The 22,478-nt window shown below is 36.7% G+C and overlaps 1 non-coding gene across 1 annotated transcript; it reads right to left on the reverse strand.

The window, feature by feature from the left end:
• Positions 1-585: 585 nt before the first annotated feature.
• LOC148122804 (U6 spliceosomal RNA) lies at positions 586-692 on the reverse strand. Its single transcript, XR_015737599.1, has one exon. It is a non-coding gene; the product is annotated as a U6 spliceosomal RNA (small nuclear RNA).
• Positions 693-22,478: the final 21,786 nt, after the last annotated feature.

The following is a 22,478-nucleotide window of genomic DNA, read 5'->3' on the forward strand; positions in this document are numbered from 1 at the left end:
TGAAGAGGTATGGAGAGAGTGGACAGCCTTGTCGCGTTCCTGATTTTAGTGGAAAGGCTTTGAGTTTCTCTCCATTCAGTTTGATGTTAGCTGTCGGCTTGCTGTATATTGCTTTTATTATATTTAGGTATGATCCTTGTATCCCCAGTCTCTCCAACACCTTTATCATAAATGGGTGTTGAATTTTGTCAAATGCTTTTTCAGCATCTAGTGAGATGATCATATGGTTTTTTTCTTTCAGTTTATTTATATGATGGATTACATTGATAGATTTGCGAATGTTGAACCAGCCCTGCATCTCTGGAATGAAGCCGACTTGATCATAATGGATAATTTTTCTAATGTGCTCTTGGATACGGTTTGCCAGTATTTTATTGAGAATTTTCGCGTCAATGTTCATGAGTGAGATTGGCCTGTAATTCTCTTTCTTGGTTGTGTCTTTGTGTGGTTTTGGTATTAGAGTAACTGTAGCTTCATAAAAGGAGTTAGGCAATGACTCTTCTGTTTCTATATTGTGGAATACGTCAAGGAGTATAGGTATTAGCTCTTCCTGGAAGTTCTGGTAGAATTCTGCATTGAAACCAAAAAAATATGGAACGCTTCACGAATTTGCGTGTCATCCTTGCGCAGGGGCCATGCTAATCTTCTCTGTATCGTTCCAATTTTAGTATATGTGCTGCCGAAGCGAGCACTCTTCTTGACTTCTTTAAGAGGAGTTTTCATTTCCTCTTTAAGGGCCTCTATCATCACCATGAGGTAATTTTTAAGTTCCTCTTCTTGTCTTTTATTTACATTGGAATGTTCAGGTTTTGCTGTTGTAGGATCACTGGGAAGAATAGTGAGAGTCTTCAAAGTTATTAGAAAATAATATGTAGGCTTGTTGTGGGCTATTTATTTGCGCAGTGACACTCCAAGACTGTTAATAAAGCTAAATTTGAATCAGGGGCAAAGCCAGCAACTAACTGACTGTAATTGGCTATAGGAAAGCCAAGAATTTGGATAGAGAAGATTAAAGGGAAGGAAAGGGTGGGAGTAGAGTCTGGTGCTTGTTTTCGGTTTGGGGGCGAGTGAAGAGAAAATCTCTTGCTTGATCTCCAGCCAAAAAGCAAGATCAGCTGGTTTCTTCTTGACTTCTCTGATCTAGAAGGTTTTCACCCCTACATCTGATTTCTGAATCTTTGTTGGTAAAGAGAATAATGAAGACTTAGTTTAAATCTACATATCTCAGCAAGGGAAGAACCAGGGGTGTGGGATCAGAGGCACTCCAGGTCACAGCCTGAATACCCAAAAAGTTGTTGACTGGGCTACTGTGGGGCCACACATGATAATTAAAATATGAATAGATTTACATACAGGCATTAAGCTGACAGAAAGACATTATAGGCTGATCAAAGAAAGCAATTTACTAGGGGTTCCCTGAGGTCACAAAGTTCTTAAAGAAAGAGACACCCAAAGGAAGAGTATAGCTGCTGTGACTGTCCACGTGTCTCATCATTATGGGATTGCTATGACATTTGATAAAACTTGTAAAGCCTGTGATCATAGGAAAGTAAACTATTGAAGGAAAGAAGTAGGTAGGAGTTGGATCAGAGCCTAAAGACATTTCCAGGGAGTGCAGAAGAAGGGAAATCACAGGGAAATGGACAAATACTGTACTGCGGTCATATTAGACTATCTTCTGTGTGGATTATTTTACAAGGACCTGTGAACACAGTTGAGGGAGTCTACCATTTTACTAAGAGCCAGAGAAAAGTTAATGATCTGGATAAAAGATGAGATTCTAGTTTAGAAATCCTACTGACTAGTTCGAGACAGGAAGAAAGAAATTATACTAACCCATGTGATGTGTTAAGACCCGATAGTTCTTAGACGTTCTAGTCACTAGTCAATAGTTGACTGATGCACTCATAACAAGTGGTAGTCACTTGAAACACACCTATTAAGGAATGAACATGTATAGCCTTGGCACAAGATAGCTTTTAATATAATGTTTCCAACATAAATCACCAGCTCAGTCATTATATTATAAATTACTTATAATTTTGACAAATTATAAGTATAACTTGTGGATACATTGCCCTTTATCATTAATGTCAGAATAATTATATTTTCCAATGTATCAGTAAAATGTGAAGGCATAAATGATAAAAATGCAATACTGTATCAGATTCATAAACACATAAAGATAACAGAAGTATATTTTTCTACTTTACTGATTAGAACTTCAAGTCAGGTACATGACTATAATCAACGGTTAGTCCTCAAAATAGGAGCATCAAGCAAAATGTAGAATCACAAAAAACACTGGGGCAGAAGGGGAAGGAAAACCTGAGAGATAAGTTGCTCTTGAAATTCCTTAGGGTTAATCAAGGACTTGTGTAAATTCCCAGCTGTCAATTACCCTTCAGGACAAGCTGATCCCAGAGACATGGGTGGGTTGCTGAGCAGGCAAGTCTGTACAGGTTCCTCACACACGGGAACTGTCTGTCTCTGAAAGCAAGGGCCCAAGGGAAGGCGGTGATTGTTTGACTGCAGGTTGGTGCAGCATGGGAGCAGAGAGTAGTTAATTCTGCCAGATGATTTATAGCCATTAAAAGACTCCCCATTTCTGCAAAATTCTTAATTTAATAGGCAAACAATTTGGGGTAAGAACTTACTAGTAAGAGAACTGATGGAATAAATGAAGATTAAAGACTCTGATGAAGGGAATGCATGATTCTGGTATGAAAATAGGACAAAAAATTCTCTTTATCTCCTCTATCAATGAAAAACTTTAGAAAATCACTGAGCAGCTAGGACAAAAGATTCTGAAGGTTTCAGGAAGACAGAGCAATGTATAGTCATCATGATTTAAGGGGATATGAGTGGCTACATTGCCCAGCACCTTTTCACCAAAATGCTATGCAGTGAAAGAGAGAATTACATGGAGGGGAGATAATCTCACCAGCATGGGTTAACTGAGAAAGAAAATTTCAGTGTGTAGGCTGTCACTAGTCTTTGTCTCATAGTTGACAGGAAACTCCTGGATATGTGGTATACATTCAGTAACTATCAAAAGGCAAAGCACTTAGTGTGTCTTCCAAAAATACCTAAAAAAGTATCTGGGGAGTCTTTGGAACACCCTCTTGGAATCCTGCTACCTTTCCTTTCAGTATAGTGCCTGGAACTTGGGTCTTACTGTTTTGTGTTTGACCCCCAGTCTAAATAGTTCTTATCTCCTCCAAAACCCTGGCTTGCCTCAGCAATCTCCACCCATTCCCAGTCTAATTTCTGCTAGCTGTACTCAGACTGAAGCCTTAATATCCAAGAGGAAAGCTTGGAGAAAGTTAGGTGATTCAGGTAAAGCAGTGAGGCATGAAGTTAAAAGTAGACCATATAAGTTGACAAAAAGTAGGAGGAATGTGATGTCAGAGATGATCCAGGCCATATATTTGATTAATTTAATGTCTACTTTCCCATCAAAAATTAGGAACTGCATACAATATAAATACAACATTAGAATTGGCAGCCATGTCAGAAAAACAAAGTTAGTAGACTGAAAATGCAAACACAGAAATCCCAGAGCAGGTTCCTTGAAATCACATGAGGATCCTAGACAAAAACAAACAAACAAACAAAAAACACTTCTTTTATTGGCTCTTATGGGACGTTACTTTGATTCTTAACCTAATAGGGCTTTCTTCTTGTTGCTAATTGTGGATGAATTGCAGCTACTACCTTAAAATGTGTACTAGATTATTGGGAGAGACCTCTAAATATATGCAGAGTCATGTGCAAATTGATAACAATGATATGCCAAGTTCCAATCTCTATCTTCCCATTTCATTGAGTATATAATTTTGAATGATTAGTCTGACCTGTATAAATTCCAGTTTTATTTTTTATACTGAGAACATGATCATAGATGAATGATTTTGGGAAACCTTCCCTGCTTTCCCCACTCTCTCTCTCTGATTTCTCGCTCTCTTTCCAAATGTATATGTGTGTGTGTGTGTTGCGTTGTGTATATGCGTACAATTATTTTCCTTTTGCCTGTTTGTCGACACATGATCTGATAGCTGTCAAGACTGATGAGCAGTAGCTGCTGTCTTCATGAGAAAGAACTTTACGATGCACCATGTGTGAGAGCATTGAATCTCCTTTGTGTGCAGTTCTACCTTCTAAATCAAGGGTTCACTTATTCCTAAAATATTTTCATCCCACCTAATCAGTCATTGAATGAACACTTGTCTTTTTCTTCTTTGTATATTTTTTTAAATAAAAAAATAGTCATAGCTAACATCCATTGGTTTCTTTTGCATGAAGGGCATCTGATGAACACTTATAATGTTCTAGACTGTCTAGATTTTAAAGCACCTTAACTTTATACTTGATAGTAATCTCTGAAAATTGTTTAAAAGGAAGAAAAGCAGGGTAAAACCATTTTACATATAAATATCATTTTAAGCTACAATGTGTAGTTTGTTATGTAACAGTATGAGTATGTGGAAGATTTCTTGATTACAGCATTCCACAGGGGAAAATATGTATAGAGGAAAAAAATCAAGACTCAGAATAATAACCATTTCTAGCAACTATTTGCCTGCTAAGAAGACTGAGTCAAATTTAGAAAGAGGAATTTGAATGAGGACCAATAATAAGGGCTCTGTTAGTTCACAATCCTAGCCTTCTAAATGCAGGATGAAAGACATATAACTTGTGAGAAAAATGCATATCTGTGGTTGCACTACCAGTGAAGAGCAGAAGTGACAAAACTCAGCACTGTGCTCTGACCAGAACAAAAATTTCTAATGTACCTACACTTGTATGATTTCTGGTTTGGTAGCAGAAACATAATGAACCCACTGTAGTTAACTAAGATACAACCTCCTCTGGAACTTTGAGTATAATTTCAATGTAGTCCTGATACCAGATAGGAAAGAGGTTAGAAATCAGATACACAGAGTGATGAAAAGGTTGATTCTGGCTCTTAGTATAGAGAAGGAAAATATGTTGAGGGAAGTAGCCTTGCAGCTATGTGGCAACATTCAAATATCTATAGCAAAACCCAGGGACCATTAGAACAATAAAAAATTATATGAGAACTGCACTAAGAAACAGATGAGTGCAAGATAAAGAAAAACTTCCTAAAACTTAAAACTCCCACTTCAAAGCAGCTGTAGTCTCACCTGCCCCTTTGATCCATCACACAGTGAAAACGCCAGAACATGCATGTGGAAACCTTAACAGAACGCGTTGAAAACACATTGTCTAAAGTCAAGTAGCTCAGCCCAGACATGCTCAAAGTAAAACCAGTATTTGTTGACTGAAGAGATAACAGCATTCTAAAATTGTAGTCTTGAGTCATAAATATGATTTATTAAAAACACAAAATGGGGAGGTATATTTTGAAAAGCTTCATCATAATTTTAAAATTGGGAAAGGAGTAGTGGAGAAAGGAATTTGATTCTAAAGTTGAGGCTATGAAATGTACCATAAAGTATAAGTCAATAACAAGAAGAGAATCACACAGAGTATCTTAGAATTTAGGCAGTAGGAGTGTGTCTCAGTTGGTAGAGTGCATGCCGAGTGTGCAGGTATCCCTGAGTTAAACCTCCAGTATTTGAGTTGATCCGGTGTTGGAATATACCATATAATACTACAAGAATGTAGAAGCAGGAGAATTATGAAGTCAGGGTCTTCTTCATCTGTTTATGATTTGGAAGCCAGTCTGGAATACTTGAGACCTTAACTCACATGGGAGAGGGACGGAGAAAGAGTAAGAATGTCTGAGTTTGCATAACCATTTTGACACATTATTTCTTCTCTAAGTTTCCTTCAAAGTAAGAACTGTTACTCAAACCATTCATTTACAATATTTGAATCCATTACTTTTGAAACAGAATAACTCATTGGCTTGGATGTAGAACTTGGTTTCAAAGGTCAAGTTCTTAATTCCAAGGCCCCAACTTTGTTTTCAATTGTATTTTTAATTATGACACCAATTCTGGTCAGATGAAGGGAGTTGTGTAACTATTTCGAGTTTTGTCTTTAATAATTGAAAAAGATAATTCTGAACAGGAAGATCTAAGAAACCATAAAAAGAGAGAAAAGATGGAACTGTACAAAGGTATTCAAATAGCAATTATTTGGGGCAGGAAGTAAAGCTCCATGGCAGTATGAGTCCAAGGGTATTTGTTCTTTCCAACACAATGCAACTGGAAGGAAGGGAAGGGAATAAGGAATGATGGCTCCTTTGGGAGCTAGGCATTACTGCTTTGCTACAGTGAACAGGTAGTTTTGAAAATTATATGCTGTGGTGGCAGGTAATTTATTCTTTGCAAAATTCTAGGACCTGAGCTAAAATTGAGACGAGGGGGGTGGAGAGAATGCCTAAAATGTTCAGGAAGGAGTTTTATAATCTTGCAGGTATATGAACAGTCTTATTAATGCACAATGTTACCAGCAGGGAGCAGTGTCCATTATTTTCTTATGAGCTAGTAAGACCTCAGGCAAGAGCTTTTGGACATTAATGAGCACTACAGTATGATTTGTTCCTCTAGACCTTTATAGTTCTGTGATTACAATTTACTAGAACTATCCCCATTGTATTGTTTAGAAATGATTCATATATCATTATTTATTGTAATTATATTTTGTCATGATTCTATACGGTGTGGGTGTCCCCCGAAGAGCCATGTGCTAGAGGCTTGGTTCCAAAGTAGTGGCTTTGAGAAATACTGTGGACACTAGAGAGAAGATATCATGCATGACACTGCTTTTGAAATGAATTAAGGCTAAGTGTATGGTTCTCAAAGCACATTCAGGCATTTTCTTATGAAATCCTGGACAGTACTCATGATAGGGTTTGTTCTAAAAAGAGAAAGGCTGGTCCCTTTCTCTTTCCCTCTGTCTTCTTGAATCAAGATTTAATTGGTTGCTCCTGTAAACATTTCTGCAATTATAATTATCATGAGGCAACATAGCAAAAGGAAAGTGTCTGCCAAACCCCATACCACACCATTTGTAGCACGGCCCATATCCATACCTTAATGGTAGACTGGGGAAAGTTTGCATTTCACAAAGAAGAAAGGATTTATTTTAGACAACCTTTTTAGAGGGGTCAGCTCAGATCAGGGTTTCTTAGTCCCTTGTGAATAGGAAAATCATCAAAAGTTTGGGAATATTAGACAGACTCCCTTAAAGTTAGTTTGTTTCAAGCACTTTGTGTGATAACAGGTATTCAATGTGTCTTTGTCTACTTGATGTACTTGTGTGAAATACTCTGACTTAGTGGGTTCATTGAACACATATGGTAATAAGGTCATCATTACAGCAGAACGCTGATTTGAAAAAATGAATTATGAAAAATGAAGCCATACTTAAGGTAGAGTGAGATGCTGAAGTCCAGCGAAGAGACTTGATTGCCTGAGTTAAGTCAAAAAACTTTCTTCCTGTGCGCATTTTCAGTGTACAGTTGTGATCCAACCCTCAAGTAGAGTAGCTACATATGTGAATACTGAAGTTCAGCATCATTGTAAATGTGCAGAGGACCACAGGGAGGTTTGAGGTGATGGAAGGAGGCTTCATATAGGTTGGAGCATCACATAATCCTTCCTATGCCACATGATTTGTTGGAGTTAATCACGATGGAAGAGTTAGTACACCAAAGGAAGACAGAAGTAGAGTAGGAAAGTGAGACCTCTTAGAAATGGAATGCTTTCTGAAGGAAATAAGGCCTTCAAGAGCTGCATACAGACAGGTGGGAAGATACAGATTCAAAGGGAGGTTTGAATCCATATGAGCTGGGGCAAAATCTTGAAGAGGAAGATAGCAATTTTCCTTTCTCTCAATCATAGCCCATGGTCTCACTACTCCCTTTAGTGGTTTAGACATTAAAAGTCATACGGTAGCTTTAAATAGACCTACAGTCTGCTATGAATCACTGAATCTTCATGAACTCAACCTTTTTAGAATACAACCTTTAAGGAAAGTTTAAGCATTAGATAATCAAAAATAAGGAATTTTTTTTTCTAATGCCGTTTGCAAATGTCATTTGAGGAGTGAGGAGTCTAGCTGGGGAACTGTGAATTCTGTTTTATGTTCAGGGAGCTACTCCAAATTTTAAGAAAGCATGTACAACCTTCTGGAACTTTCCTTTAGTCTTCAGTAGGACCAAAGGAATTATGATTTCTAGACATATCTTTTCCTGATTCTAAGTCTTTTCATTTGAGCAAAGATGTTCTAGAAATGATGATTCACACAATTTCTTTCCACTTTCAAAAAAAAGTATTGAGACTTAAGAAAACCATTCTTAGTTTCCCATGAAGTGATACAATTAGCTGTGATTCATATATCATTGTTTAGATAAAAGAAAATACAAGTGAGAGCAGTTGCTCTTTATGTGTAGATTCATGGAAATGAGCCTCTGTTGTGCACATGTATGTGCATATGAAGTCTCATGAGTATGTGAATACATGTGCAATGTTTTTCTTATTGGCTTTTACCTTATTTATTTAAGATAGAGTCTCTCACTGAACTGTAAACTCATTGTTTTTACTTTATCATTTGGCTAGAGAGTTCCAGAGGTCTGCCGATCTTCATCTCCCAGTGCTGGAGTTACGTGGGTTTTTGAACCCCGGTTCCCATGTTTTGGTAGCAAAGGTCCTATGTTCAGTCTCCTTCCAAAGGCCCCATCAAAGTCACCCCACAGCATATGTCCCTTACACACAGGAACATGTCAAATTAGTAATTTTCTCAACTTTTCAACTTATTGGCTCTTTTCCTCAACTTGACTGAAAAAGAACTGGAGGCAAATGGGTAAAAACCCAATAAGTCAGGTGTGGGAATTAGGAAAAAAAATAGCTGCGAAAAACACAGGGAGTGATGTAGAAAATTCTCATGAATACCATCCTACTAGGAGGGTTGTGGCAAGTTTTCTGTACTAGTAAGAGTTCTCTATAGTGACAGAACTTTGTAGATGGAGACTGCGGTTTAATTTCCTTGCCCCTCTATCCTGAGCAATCACACAGAAAATATATTTATTACAACACTGTTTGGCAAATGGCTCAGGCATATTTCTAGCTGGCTCTTACATCTTAAATTAATCCATTTCTATTAATTTGTCTATTGCCAGAAGGCTGTGTCTTACTTCTGCAACATGTTACTCCTTTTGCAGCTACATGGTGTCTCCTTTGACTCTGCCTATTCTCTCTCTCTAACTCTATTCAGATTTTCCACCTGGCTTTGCTCTGCTAAGCCATTGGCCAAAACAGCTTTATTCATTAACCAAAAAAAGCAACTCATATACAGGATATCCCTCATCATCTCCACTTTTCTGTATAAATAAAAAGGAAAGTTTTAACTTTAACATAGTAAAATTGCATATAACAAAATAGTTATCATTCAAGAATTATAATCACACTACTTAGTCTATTTGTTAGGTAAAAATTAACAAAAATATTCTATTATCTATCTTGTCTTTGTGAGTCTAAAGTTTTATCTTTCATTATAGCTAAGGAAAACTATAACTATCCAATCTGCAATTTCATCAAAGACCACAGAAGTATGTAATACAACCTAAATAAACAGTGCATTGTAAGTAACTTCCAAAATTCTAGAAATGACATAGATATCTCACTGCCTGGACAGTCAACCAAGTTCTTTTGTAACGTTGGGGCATCCATCTTCAGCCTATGGTCCCATAATATTTGGTAGATTTATCAGTAAAGCAGGAAATATGGAGATCTGTTCTACCTTATACTGGCAAATTTTGTCAGTTGCTTTCTTTTGTGTCTTGCAGAATGTCTGGCAGTCTTTCTTGTCAAGCAGGAACCTGTAAGGACCACCCCATCTTTTGAAAAGTTTAGCAGTCACTTTTGTGTGGGTCCTTCATGTCTAATTCATACAACCTACCATCAAGCAGTCCAGGCAGCAGCATTTTCTTGTCAAAATGGCTACCCTTGTCACAATAAACACAAATTCTGTATCAAGTTACTTCAATGATCATCAACTTCTCCAAAGTAATTAGTGCTGTCAGAAGCAGACATGTCTCACTATCAAGAAAAGTCTAACTTCTTAAAACATTTTAAATACCATATTCTGTAGGTCTTCGAGGTACTGAAGACTATCTCTCTAACTAAAATATATCTAACCTAACTAAAAGTTTATTAAAGATGACCATCTATTAATTGTATTTCTCAATTATATAGTACATCTATGTATTCTTAATGATACATTAAATTTTTAAATGAGTTGTATAAATATAATATCTTAAACAAGAGCAGAAATATATGTATAACAAAGCTGACCTTAAATTTTTATCAAGAAATCAAAGTACATATCAATATAATTTATTCATATTAAATCATATCCCCTCCCTCTTTTTTAAGAAAGAGATTGACTGTGACAATTAACCATTTATACCCAACCCCTTTTAAATGAAAGCGAACATTTATAAATGATCATTTTTGGAATTTTGGCATAGTTCTATTTCCAAACAGTTTCTTGGTGTTTGTTGAGTGAAGCATTTTTAGGGTTCATGGATACCTTTTAGGGGTGTTGTTCCATAAAACCACATTAGCCTGAAAGAAATCAACATGTTCCCAATCTCTGTGAAAACAAAAGCAGAACCTGTTTTCCAAAGTAACATATCCTTAGACACAATATTGATGTCTAGATACCTTTAAAATATACGTGCTGGTTTAGCTTAGCAGTCCCCAAAATCAAATATCTCCCTTTCATAAAAAATTAAAAGAAAACATAATAACATACATAATCCAGATTCTTAGTGTATTTTTTATAGTTTCAAGGCCCAATATGACTTTTTATTCTGTTTTGTCTTTATGGACCTCAGTTTATTTTCCTTAAATTATTTTTTATCTATGACTCTGTCTATCTTTTATCCACTTTGATTTTAAGCTCATGCACATTTATCAAACATACCATGGCCTGTTTAGAGTCCTTTATCTTTTTTATCTGATCTGTTTTTACTGTGTATCTGTAATCCTTTTCTGATCAGGAGTGCTTTTGAAATGCTAAGCAGCATGGCTAGGACTAACACTGCATCTTTGCCTTTTGGCTTCACCCAGTTCAACATGGTTCACTGCCTCTGTGAGCCATATTTGCTGCCACAGATCCAGGGATGCAGTGGGTCTATGTCACCATGAAGCACCTAGCAGCATACTGTTCACAAAAGACATTTAAATGTTTCATAGAAAGAATCTCCAGAAAGAGCCAGAGCCATTCATGCCATTAGTCTGAACCAGGAAATTGTCTCTTAAAGGAGATACGGCTCTGCTTGCCACCAACAAACAGAGCCAATCTGGAAAAACAATGTGGCTACCAAGAAGCTCCAATTGACTCCTGTTTTTGAGGGTCTAGAAACCCTTTTTCTTTTAGTTTTTTAGGTTTTATATGGGTGTACATTGCCCCACATTGGGCATCATTTGTAGACAGAGACTACAATTTTGTATTCCAGCCACCCAGACCGAAATAATCACACAGAAACTATATTATTTGCAATACTGTTTTCCCAATAGCTCAAGCATATTTTTAGCTAGCTCTTAAATCTTAAATCAATTCATGTTTACATACTGCCATGAGACTTTACCAATGTGGCATTTTACTCCTTTGACTCCTTTGGTGGCTACATGGCATCTTCTTTGACTCCACCTATTCTCTCTCTCTCTATCTCTATTCATATTTCCCATCTGGCTTTACTCTGGTAAGTCACTGGCCAAAACAGTTTTTTTATTAACCAATAAAAGCCACACATATACAGAAGGACATCCCACAACAGAACTTACAGTGAATCTCTTCCTCTTCCTGTTCCCCTTCTCTACCTCTACATACGTTTGAATTTATTTTTAAGACTTCCAGGTTGCAGTCTAGCTAGTCTGACAACGGCTGACTGTGAACAGAAAGTACAAGAATCCTGTAGTTGTTCAATCATCAAGGCTGGATCTTGATTGGAGTTCAGTACATGTTGGCATCCAAAAGAAGTTAGCTCCAGTGTCAGTAAAGAAATGGATGTGTTAGCAATGAAAAGACAGGCAGTAAAAGAACAAAAACTTCCTTCTTCTATGTCTTCATATAGACTTTCAGTAGATGGTGTGGCCCAAATTAAAGGTATGTCTTTCCACCCCAAGATCCAAAACAAAAATATGTGTCTCCCTATCTCAGAAGTCCAGACTTGTAGTGGATTTATCCCCTTCAAATCAAGAATATCCCCATTCTGCACTGCCTCTCATGCTCTCACACATTTATGACCCTAAGCTTACTAACACGCAGAAGAAATGGTGAAGGGACTAGAGAGGTAGGGAATTATTGTCTGTGACTTTTCTATAAGTTTTTTTTGGCAAGATATCATGCTATATAGTCTTGGGTTATATGTAGTGTTAAAATGCTGTGCAATAAGAATTAGTTAAAAAGAAAGTCATTAATTTGAGAGAGAGCCAGGAAGAATATATGGGAGTGTTTGGAGGAATGAAAGAAAAGAAGAAAGAGTTGTAATTATGTTATAATTTCAATTTTTCATTTTCTTTTATGTCATGTTGGATTCCCATAAATATATAACTTACAGTGCATTTTGAAATCCATTTAAGGTCCTTTGCTGATACAAGAGCCTAGTGAACTTGAGTTTTAATACTGCTTTCATTCTGAATCTACCTCCTTATGGGTATGTCATATTTTTTCTCCAGTGTTTATTGTTTCTCCTCTAAATTCCGCTTTTATTTCATTGTTGTTATCAGATATACTAGAAGGTTATTATGAATGTCTCCAAGCCCATTATAACTACCTGCCTTCCAGGATTTGGGCACACACCTTCCTTCCCCTCTTACTGCTATTTAACTATTTATCTTATTTGCTTCTGGATTTTACCTCCAACTTTTCCCCTTGTCATTTCAAAATCTCTACTTTGGTAATCTGAAAATCATCCTTGCTTCTCTGGATCACACTTGCTTCCTCTCTAAATAACCCCAGTAATAACAGAAACATAACAGTTGGCTAAGTAAAATTTCTCTAGACACTAAGTCCTTGGAAATCTTCTCATGTGCACCAAACAGTAGCTCTGTGCTTCCAGTTTCTAGACTAGAACCTTAGCCATGCTGATGACTCTTTATTTGTTCTCATACTCCGCATCCAGTGCTTCCCCAGTTCCCACTGACTACACTTTAAAATAAATCAAAGATGTGAGTATTCCTCATGACTTCTGCTGTTTACATCATGTTTCCTAGATAACAGCTACAGCCTTCCTACTGCTCTCTCCTTCTTTCTTGGTCTTATCCTTACCAGTACCCCAAAACAAGCTTTTTAACGCTATTTTTAAAAGAATATGATCTCTCTCTCTCTCTCTCTCTCTCTCTCTCTCTCTCTCTCTCTCTCTCTCTCTCTCTCTCACACACACACACACACACACACACACACACATTCTCTCTCTCCTTTACCTTCACTCTTACCCTTACCCACTCCCTCTCTATTCATCTCTGTCCCTCAGCCTCTCTATCTTGACCTTAAATTCCATCTTTATCTCTCTTCTTTTCCTTAAAGTCATCATTTGTTCATATTAGTTATCAGTATACATAGAATCACTTGCTTTATTGGTTAATTCTGTTATTGGTATTTTTATATGAGAATGACAATTCTGTCTCATTTTTAAGTCTCATAATAATTCTTACATATAATCAAAACTCCAACATTATTTAGTAAATAAATAAGAAAGGGACTATGGGTGCAATTATATGGGTCTATATTTCTAGCAATGGGTAGCAGGAGGAGGATCATGAGTCCAAGGTCACCTTCAGTTGAGTTTGTTCAGCCAAGGTTTTATGAGACTATAGTTTTAAAAATTCAGCCAAACCAAAATTAGACAAAAAAAATGAATAAAAAGAAAGGAATTAAGAAGGATGATAAGAAGGAAGACAAAAAGGAAAATGGGAGAGAGTTTTTGTTAATTTATCTCTTTAGTAAATATTGACTTTTTCACTTCTAGGAATATGAATAACAAATATTTTGTAAGATTTATAAGAGGAACAAAAGCAGTATCTAGTTGGTCACATTTTCATGCATCGCTGATTTTAACAGTTGGGGAAAGTATCTATTATACTCTTTATTATTATACTGAGACGCCTTTGGCAAGGTGCTTTACAACAAAAAGAGATTTGTTTTTGCTCATGTTTCTTTGTAACATGAGGGGGCCTGCTTGTTTGGATTTCTGTCCTGCCCAGTCCCCCAGCTGTTTAGTCCCAGAGAAAAATCACACACAGATCTCTGTAAGTTATAATGCTGATTGGTCCATTAGGTCAGGTTACTTGTTAGCTAACTCTTACATCTTGATTAACCCATTTTTCTGATCTATTTTAGCCATGTGGCTCAGTACCTTTTTCAGCTGGCAGATTTCATCCTGCTGCTTCGGTGGTCTGGGCAGGAGAGGGAGGAATCAGCTTCCTCCTTCCCAGAATTCTCCTGCTCTCCTTGCATCATTTCCACTTCCTGTCTGGTTTTCCCACCTACTCCTCCTGCCTGGCCAATCAACGTTTATTTAAAACATGATTGACAGAATCTCCCGTACCACTTCCCCCTCTTAAAAAAAAAAAAAGAAAATATACATAGTCCATTTTTTGGGAGCGTAGTATTCTAAGCTACTTCCAGCTGGTTGGGGGTGCTTATAAACTTATGGGGACCTAAAGAAAATTTAGAGTTATGATCAAGTCCTGTGAGTCTTGATCATCTCAGACAGCTGTCTTGAACCTGTTCTGGATGAAGAACTCAGACATCTGGGCCATCTGTTGCTACCGGAGATTGCTCAGGTAGTCTCCTTAGTCAAAGATGATTTTTCTTAACTCTGAATAAATCCAGAGCCTCTTGTTTTCTGTGGAAACAAAAGCAAAATCTCTTCTCCAAAGTAACATACCTTTTGACTTCAATTTTGAAGCCAAGGTATTTTCAAAATACCTTTCTTGGATTGATTCTGCAGCATTTATAAGCAAATATCTTTTAGCAGCTGTTACTCCTTCCTCGGCATTTAAACAATTCAAAGAGAGCATAATAGCATATAGTATCAAGATTCCCTGTGTATTTTCCATCTTTACATGACTTTATTTTAACCTCTATTTCTTTTATTTTTACTTTTAACTTTTGGCTTTTTGAGACAGGTTCTCTGCATATCTTTGTCCTGGAATTCCCTGTGTAGATCAGGCTATCCTTGAACTCCCAGAGATCTGTCTGTCTCTGCCTCCCCAGTGCTGGGATTAAAGGTGTGTACCAGTGCACCCAACTACTCTCTTTCTTTTTTATCTTAAGATTTTAAACCTTTTTTTTCAAGCCTGCATATATTTTTAACACACTGTAAACCATTTAGAAGTTTTTTACTCTTTGAATCTCTCTTTACTGTATCTCTCTCTCTCTCTCTTTCTGACCATGTGGGTCTTTAATTTGCTAAGGAATATGAAGAAAAGAACAGTCAAAAGCTCCTATGGCTTTTCAAGGTCCTTGCCAGGAAGCAAGCTGCAACATTGTTTCCAGAGTCAGGACGGCCTGTTCGAAAGAGCCAGAGTTTTCCCTAGCCGGATGGCGTAGTTTTTTTCCTGCTAGGGCTGAAAACCAAAATGCTTTACTCTAGTCTTTCCCAAGCTTTCTCAGGCTTTCTGTGGATGCAGTTATCCACATGGGCGCCATTCTGTAACATGAGAAGGGGCCTGTTTGTTGGGGGTTTTTCTGTCCTGCCCAGTTCCCCCAGCTGTTTAGCCCCAAAGAAAATAATCACACATAGATCTCCGTAAGTTATAATGCTGATTGGCCCATTAGGTCAGGCTACTTATTAGCTAACTCTCACATCTTGATTAACCCATTTTTCTGATGTATTTTAGCCATGGGCTCAGTACCTTTTTCAGTGGGGCAGTTTACATCCTGCTACTTCAGTGGTCTGGGCAGGAGTGGGAGGAATCAGTTTCCTCCTTCCCAGAATTCTCCTGCTCTCCTTGCATCATTTCCACTTCCTGTCTGGTTTTCCCACCTACTCCTCCTGCCTGGCCAATCAACGTTTATTTAAAACATGATTGACAGAATACAGACAATTCTCCCGCACCATTTCTGGAGGTATTAATCAAAGCGTTCACTGTGTCTATTAGGGTCTCATTGCAAACAGAACTCCATTTTGGGACAGAACATCATATGGCAAGATACAGAGAGAACACTGTAATGAAATTCATAAATCCATGGCAAACAGGAAGAGTTGAATGAAGAGCATGCATACTGATTGATGCATTATATATGATCTTGATAATACATATAGAGGACCTGGAATATTTGTTGTGTTACATGGTTCTCTGGCAGTTGTATGTCTGATGAGAAAGATCATAATACATGAATAATTAAATAGATTTATGATTGGTGGAAGGACAAATGGAAGTTGTGGGTCAAATTTTACAAGGAATGGGTCTTCAGACAAGTTATTTCAACTCCGCATAATTTTCGATTTTTCTCCTCTGAAACAGGAATACTCTTAACTGATTTGCATAAGGACAAAAAACTTCATGTATTTCTGACGCATGAGAAAAGAATCTCCCATGCCCTTCACTTTATGTGGAGATTATTAAGAGCAAGGTTCAGAATATTATATGATATAACTTGAAAATCCTATTATAAAGCTACAATATTCTACATAAAAGATTTTAAGAATTGTACACAGTCTTTACAGAGTACCACATACACCTTTTATAGATAGTTTTCTATTTCTTCTGGCAATAGCTCAGTTGCATATATACTGTGGTTGCCCTTATATGCCTATCTTCATCACTGCTGACTTCTATAGCAAAGCCCTATAGACTCTCTGTGTTACGGGCAGCAGAAACAGATTTTTCATAACTCTAGAAACTTTGAAGCCTGAAGTTACAGTGCTGAATAGCAATTGTGTTGAAATCCATCTACTGAGCTACAGCTAGGTATCTTCTTGTGGTATTATATGTAAAAACATGTAAAATTACATTCCGGAGCCCATTTGATATAGATACTGTATTAGTTACTTGTCTCAAAGACGAATTTTGATTGCTACAACAGCTAGTAAAAGGAAAAAATGGTTTATTTTATCTTGAGACAGCATTGCAGAAGGTGCATGAAGCATCTATCTACATGAAGCAGAGAGTGTTGTGTGCTCAGGTTCATCTTACTTTGTCCTTTTCGTCTGTTCTGGAACTTTATCTCACTCTTGAAAAGGTCTGTCTTTCAGTGTTGGTCTTCCCACTTCAGTGAACCTAATCTAGACATGGTCAGTGGTTTGTTTCTATTGTGATTCTAAACCAAATTAAACTGATAATCAAGTTATGTACGCATAAGTCATGTTCATGAGAACACAGCCCTGGAAATTTAATCATTTTTCAAGTCTTCCATCTCTACCTTGAGGGAATCTCATAATTTTGATTTTTGGAAAACCCAAACGTTTGGTCTATAATAGTATCAAATTTTGTGATGTTTATCCTTACACTTAATTTTAACAAAGTTTCATAAGTACATCATTTTTATGATGTTTAGCTCCAGGTTAAATATACAGAAAATAACAACTAAAAATTCCTAAACTTCACTCAAAAATGCATGGCAAAACTGGAAAGTCAAGTCTGCTGATGCCTCAGTGTCAATCAGTTTCTCAGTCTCAGTGCTAATGACCTTTGAACCTCATGAATGCCTGCTGCAGGGAGCTGCCCTGTCTACTGCAGAATGGTTAGCAACATCTTTGTCTGAAAGGTGTCAATGACCAAAGCTCCAGTCACAATAACCAAAGTTATCACTAAAATTGACAAATACTTTTTCAAGGGAGAAGACTTAAATTATTCCTGATTGGGGACTTCCACCCGAAACCATGCTAATAATTACATCTCAGTGTTGTCTCTGGCCCAAGGATGCTGACTTTCAGAACCAATACAGAATATGTTTGGAGACTAAAGAGGTTAATTAATAGGACTAAGTCAGACCCAGAGCAGGGTGCAGCCTGGTATCACCATCCCAGCTAGCTTCTGGAAAAGCAAACTAATCATAATTTATCCTTTCTTTTCTGCAAATGTTATTCACTCATCATTTTGAACTCAGCATCAACATCCTTTTACAGGTTTTCAGTCAAGGAGAAACAGTCAGCTACATAGCACATGAAATGATAGCCTGAGTCCAGTCTAAAGAGGAGAATCCAAGTTGGAATGCCTTTGCCACTAGTGGTAGGGAGCTAAATATTTCATCTTATTCAAATAAACATAGATCATATCATCATCAAATATACATAAAATGTTTAGATATGTTGATTATAAGCCAATATTGATTCATATTGGATGAGGCATTAAGGGGGAAATTAGCTAATGTATTTAATATCTTCTCCACAGTTGACTAGTATCAGAATTCATCATATCTAACCACCAATAATCATAAAAGTGGTAGGAAATATTTATGATCAGGGATAAGTGAGTACCGGGCAGGAACTGACAAAGATCTAGAAAATATGAGGATCCAAGGGAGAGAGCCTTTCAGTTGTCACAGCCCATCCTCAGAGGTCAGATATAAATCACTGTACTAAGTTACATCATCAATGTTTGATGAACCTTTCATACTGGGACAGTTATTGAATATCATTTGGACCTAGCTTCCTTCTTAAAAAAGAAATAGGATGATAAATGGTTACTAGATGCAGAAAGAAAGTTAAAAAAAAAGTTTTTTAAATCCCAGGATTGAATTTCATCTCATTGTTATTTACAATGGCCGACTCTAGTTGCTTGTCTACAAAACAGGATAATAGTGTTTATGTTTTATCTTCATTAAATGATTTAGTTTTATTTCACTAAATATTCTTCAGATTCATTAAACAGACAAAGGTTTCCCCTATCCTTCCTCTTAGGTCCTTAAAATACACTTATTTAGTCATATAAAACTCAACTCTGGGGACCAGAGCAGTAGACGCTTTTCCAGGGGACCTGGACCCATCCAGGAACTCAAACATCTTCTTGTTTCTGGACTCCATGGGTACATTCACATGTGGTATACATTCAGTGACACACATACTAATAAAAATTAAAATACGGTTTACAAGTTATCCTGGAATTAAAAATCTAGGTTTGAGTTTTAGATTTGAATCAGCTTTCTTTTTCTGTGACACATTTCCCCATCTCTAATCTAATTTATTGGCACAATAGATCACCTGGGGCTAGAAGCTGGTGTAGTCATGTGAAGTATAGGAAAATAGAACATAGGAAAGGTGTCTTAGCAGGTATTTTACTGTTATAAGGAGATGTCATAACCATGGCATCTCTATTTAAAAAAAAAACCAAACATTTAATTGGGGATCACAGTTTCAGAACTTTAGCCATCACAGTGGAAAGCATGGTGGGAAGTAGGCAAACATAGTGCTGGAGAGGTTGCTGAGAGTTTTGTGTCTGGATCCACGTGCAGCAGGAAGAGAGACATCCCCAGGCTTGACATGAGTATATGAAACCTCAAAGCACACTCCCAGTAACACTCTTTCTCCAACAAGGCCACCCCTCCTAATTTCTCTAAGTAACCCCACTCCGTAATGACCAAGCATTCAAATATGTGAATGTAAGGGTGCTATTCCTATTAAAACCATCACAAGATTCTTGATGTCTAATGCAGGTCCTTGCCCTTTGGGAATTAACTAAAAAGCTGAACAGTTATAAATATTCAATAGTACATAAGCTATGTTTGTTTCTGTAATCTACGGACTTGAAAGCAGCTGCTAATAACTTTCAATACGATCTCCCATGGATGACCACAGAATCATTCTAGGTAGTTTCTAGTCTATTCCTGATCAACAATAAACTTCCTTATCTACAATAAAGTAAGTCAAAACTTCATGCCCACAATTTTATTTTGAAACAAGTAAATAAATGAAAATTTAAAAAGTAGACAAATTCATGTCCCTAACGTATTTATGAAAAGTATCATGTTTTCTCAGCATTACTGATGATAAACTTCCTTACAGTGGCCATGTGCATGAGCATGATTCTTCTGCTTTCTGGAGAAGTTCTTTTTCTAGAAACCATAAATCTTATAATTGGAAATATCTTACAAAGAAGAAACCATTGGGTGGTTGTAACATCCATCACAACTGAATAAACTCTCCAAAGAAACATTATTGAATACTTTGATTTAGTTATTCTGGGGTCAAGTTGTTACTAGTAACTGAAAAAAAAACAAAACAAACAACAACAAAACATCAATGAGTCTTGTAATTTTCCTTCTTTGCAATATGCTTTGTGCTCTAGGTTTTTTTGTTACTGTGATAAACACTCTGATCATAAATAACATGGAAGGAAAAATTTATTTGAATTCATGTCCTGATCATAGACTCCCAATGAGGCAAGTCAGACCAGACACTCAAGCAATGGCAAAGGACAGGAAACATTAATTAAATATTCTTATTGGCTTTTTCCTCATTGCTTACTCACTACCTTCTTTTCCTATACAACCCGGAACCACTTGGCAACATCATCCACAGTGCACAGTGAACATACCAATTATCAATCATGACAATATCTCAAAGGCATGTCCTTAGGCTAGTTTAAAAGAAGCAATTGTTCAGTGAGGTTTCCTACTTTAAGTTCCCTGAGCTATAAATTATGTAGCACATTATGTGTGAAGAGATTCCTCTTAGAGATGACGAAAAATGGTAGTCGCAGGCTATTTTTTCATATTCCCTTTAGATGCGTTTTGACACTTGAGAAGTATTGATGAGAAATGATTTGCCAGTTATATACTAGAACCCATCAAACACTAAGGCTAAAAACTTCTCTAGCAACAGTTTTTTTTTTTCATCTAACAGATGTTACACAGCTGCATTGAAAATTTTATTCAAAGCTCAAAAGAGAAAGAAGAGGAGGATTGTTGAAGCCAGGAAGGCATATGACACAGTAAACAGTGCATTTAATTCCATCTTAATGTGAGAGTTAGCATGCATTAGATAAATATAATCTGATCATTAAAAACAAATTTATGGAAGTTTAGCAACTTTGTCAGGGATGTGTGACTAATAATACAGAATTGTGAGGCCTCCAAAACATATTTCTCTTAATCGGCTGGAGTTTAGTTTGGATTATTGACTGTTAAATCAAAATAAAACTTTACACTTGAGACTTTGCATTTCATTTGTGAGGGATTTGACTTCATCCAGATATGCATATTAGATGCCCAATTTGCCCATAAACAATCCCACACTAACTGAAGCCTAGAACTTCTGCGACAGAAAAGTTCCTAGAACTCCATTTTTCCACAGTTATTTTATTTTATTTTATTTTGGTGTAAGTGGTATCACCTGGTTTTAATTGCAGCTATATTTTTTGAATAAGTGTGCTATAACTATATTGGGGGACACTTGGAAAAGCATTAGACAAAATATGCCATCTCTAGTCCCTTCGTTTTATTATTCGCATCCATTTTATTCTCAGAATACCTCTGCTTTGCACATAGCAATAATTGTGGTTCCTTGGAAAGCCATTTTTAATCTTCCAAGATTACTAGAGTTTTCATAACTTTCCTACTTAGAAATGTAATACTGTGGTAAAAAGTGGCTGTGCCATAAGGTGCTGAACTATTTCCATTGTTGAGGTACTTAAGACTGAGACTTGCAGAGCCAGACAACTGGCATTATCTATTCACTATCAATATGACCCTGACATTGCTGGTTCTCATCTGCCTCACTGGTTGGCAGACCAGAGATGATTTTATTGTTCCATTAAATAGGACTTGTGAAAGATCAATCAAATAAAGAGCATTCAGTATGTGAAACAGACACAGGATGAGCAGTCCATGTTAAAGATAAATATAAGTATTATTACATATTTCCCCACCCTATAGAACCAAGTCTTTCAAAGAATTTCCAGCCATTTTCATATAATCACAAACAAATTTCCATTTTTGCATGTTACCAAAGTCAAATAATCTCTTTAGTTATTTCATTTAGATACTAAGTACTAACATATTCAAGGTCACACAGAAGAAAGTAGAAAAAACAGGCTTCAAAGCCAGGCAAGATCTACCGTCTATATTACTACGGTGGCCTCCATACACCTGATTATCTTAGTCATGATTTGGGAAGAAATAAAGTACAATATCCAGGTTTCACATAACTCTAACATTTGGTGTTACAATTATAGACTGAGGCTCTAAGAAGGATGTTAGAAACTTGGTCAAGGAAAGTATTCAGCGGTTTATAGCTAGGATATTGTCTTCCAACAATCAAGCACAAGGAGCAACAGTGCTTTAAAAAAAGAGCACAAACTATGGTGAATGACTTAGCAATGATCTCCTGAAAAAAAAGCTGAGACAATATTGCATAAATATGAGCATAAACATAAACCTACTAGGCTACATTTGCATAAATGTACTTATATAACAATATGTGATTTCATTTTGCTATACTTTAATTAATGGGGGGGGATTTGACATGTCAATAGCCAAGTCAGCATTTTTGCTATTATATGAGAATCATGAAATAAACTTACTTGAAC

The sequence above is a fragment of the Myodes glareolus genome, chromosome 3 (genome assembly GCF_982192425.1).
Source record: "Myodes glareolus chromosome 3, mMyoGla1.1, whole genome shotgun sequence".
NCBI classification, from domain to species: domain Eukaryota; kingdom Metazoa; phylum Chordata; class Mammalia; order Rodentia; family Cricetidae; genus Myodes; species Myodes glareolus.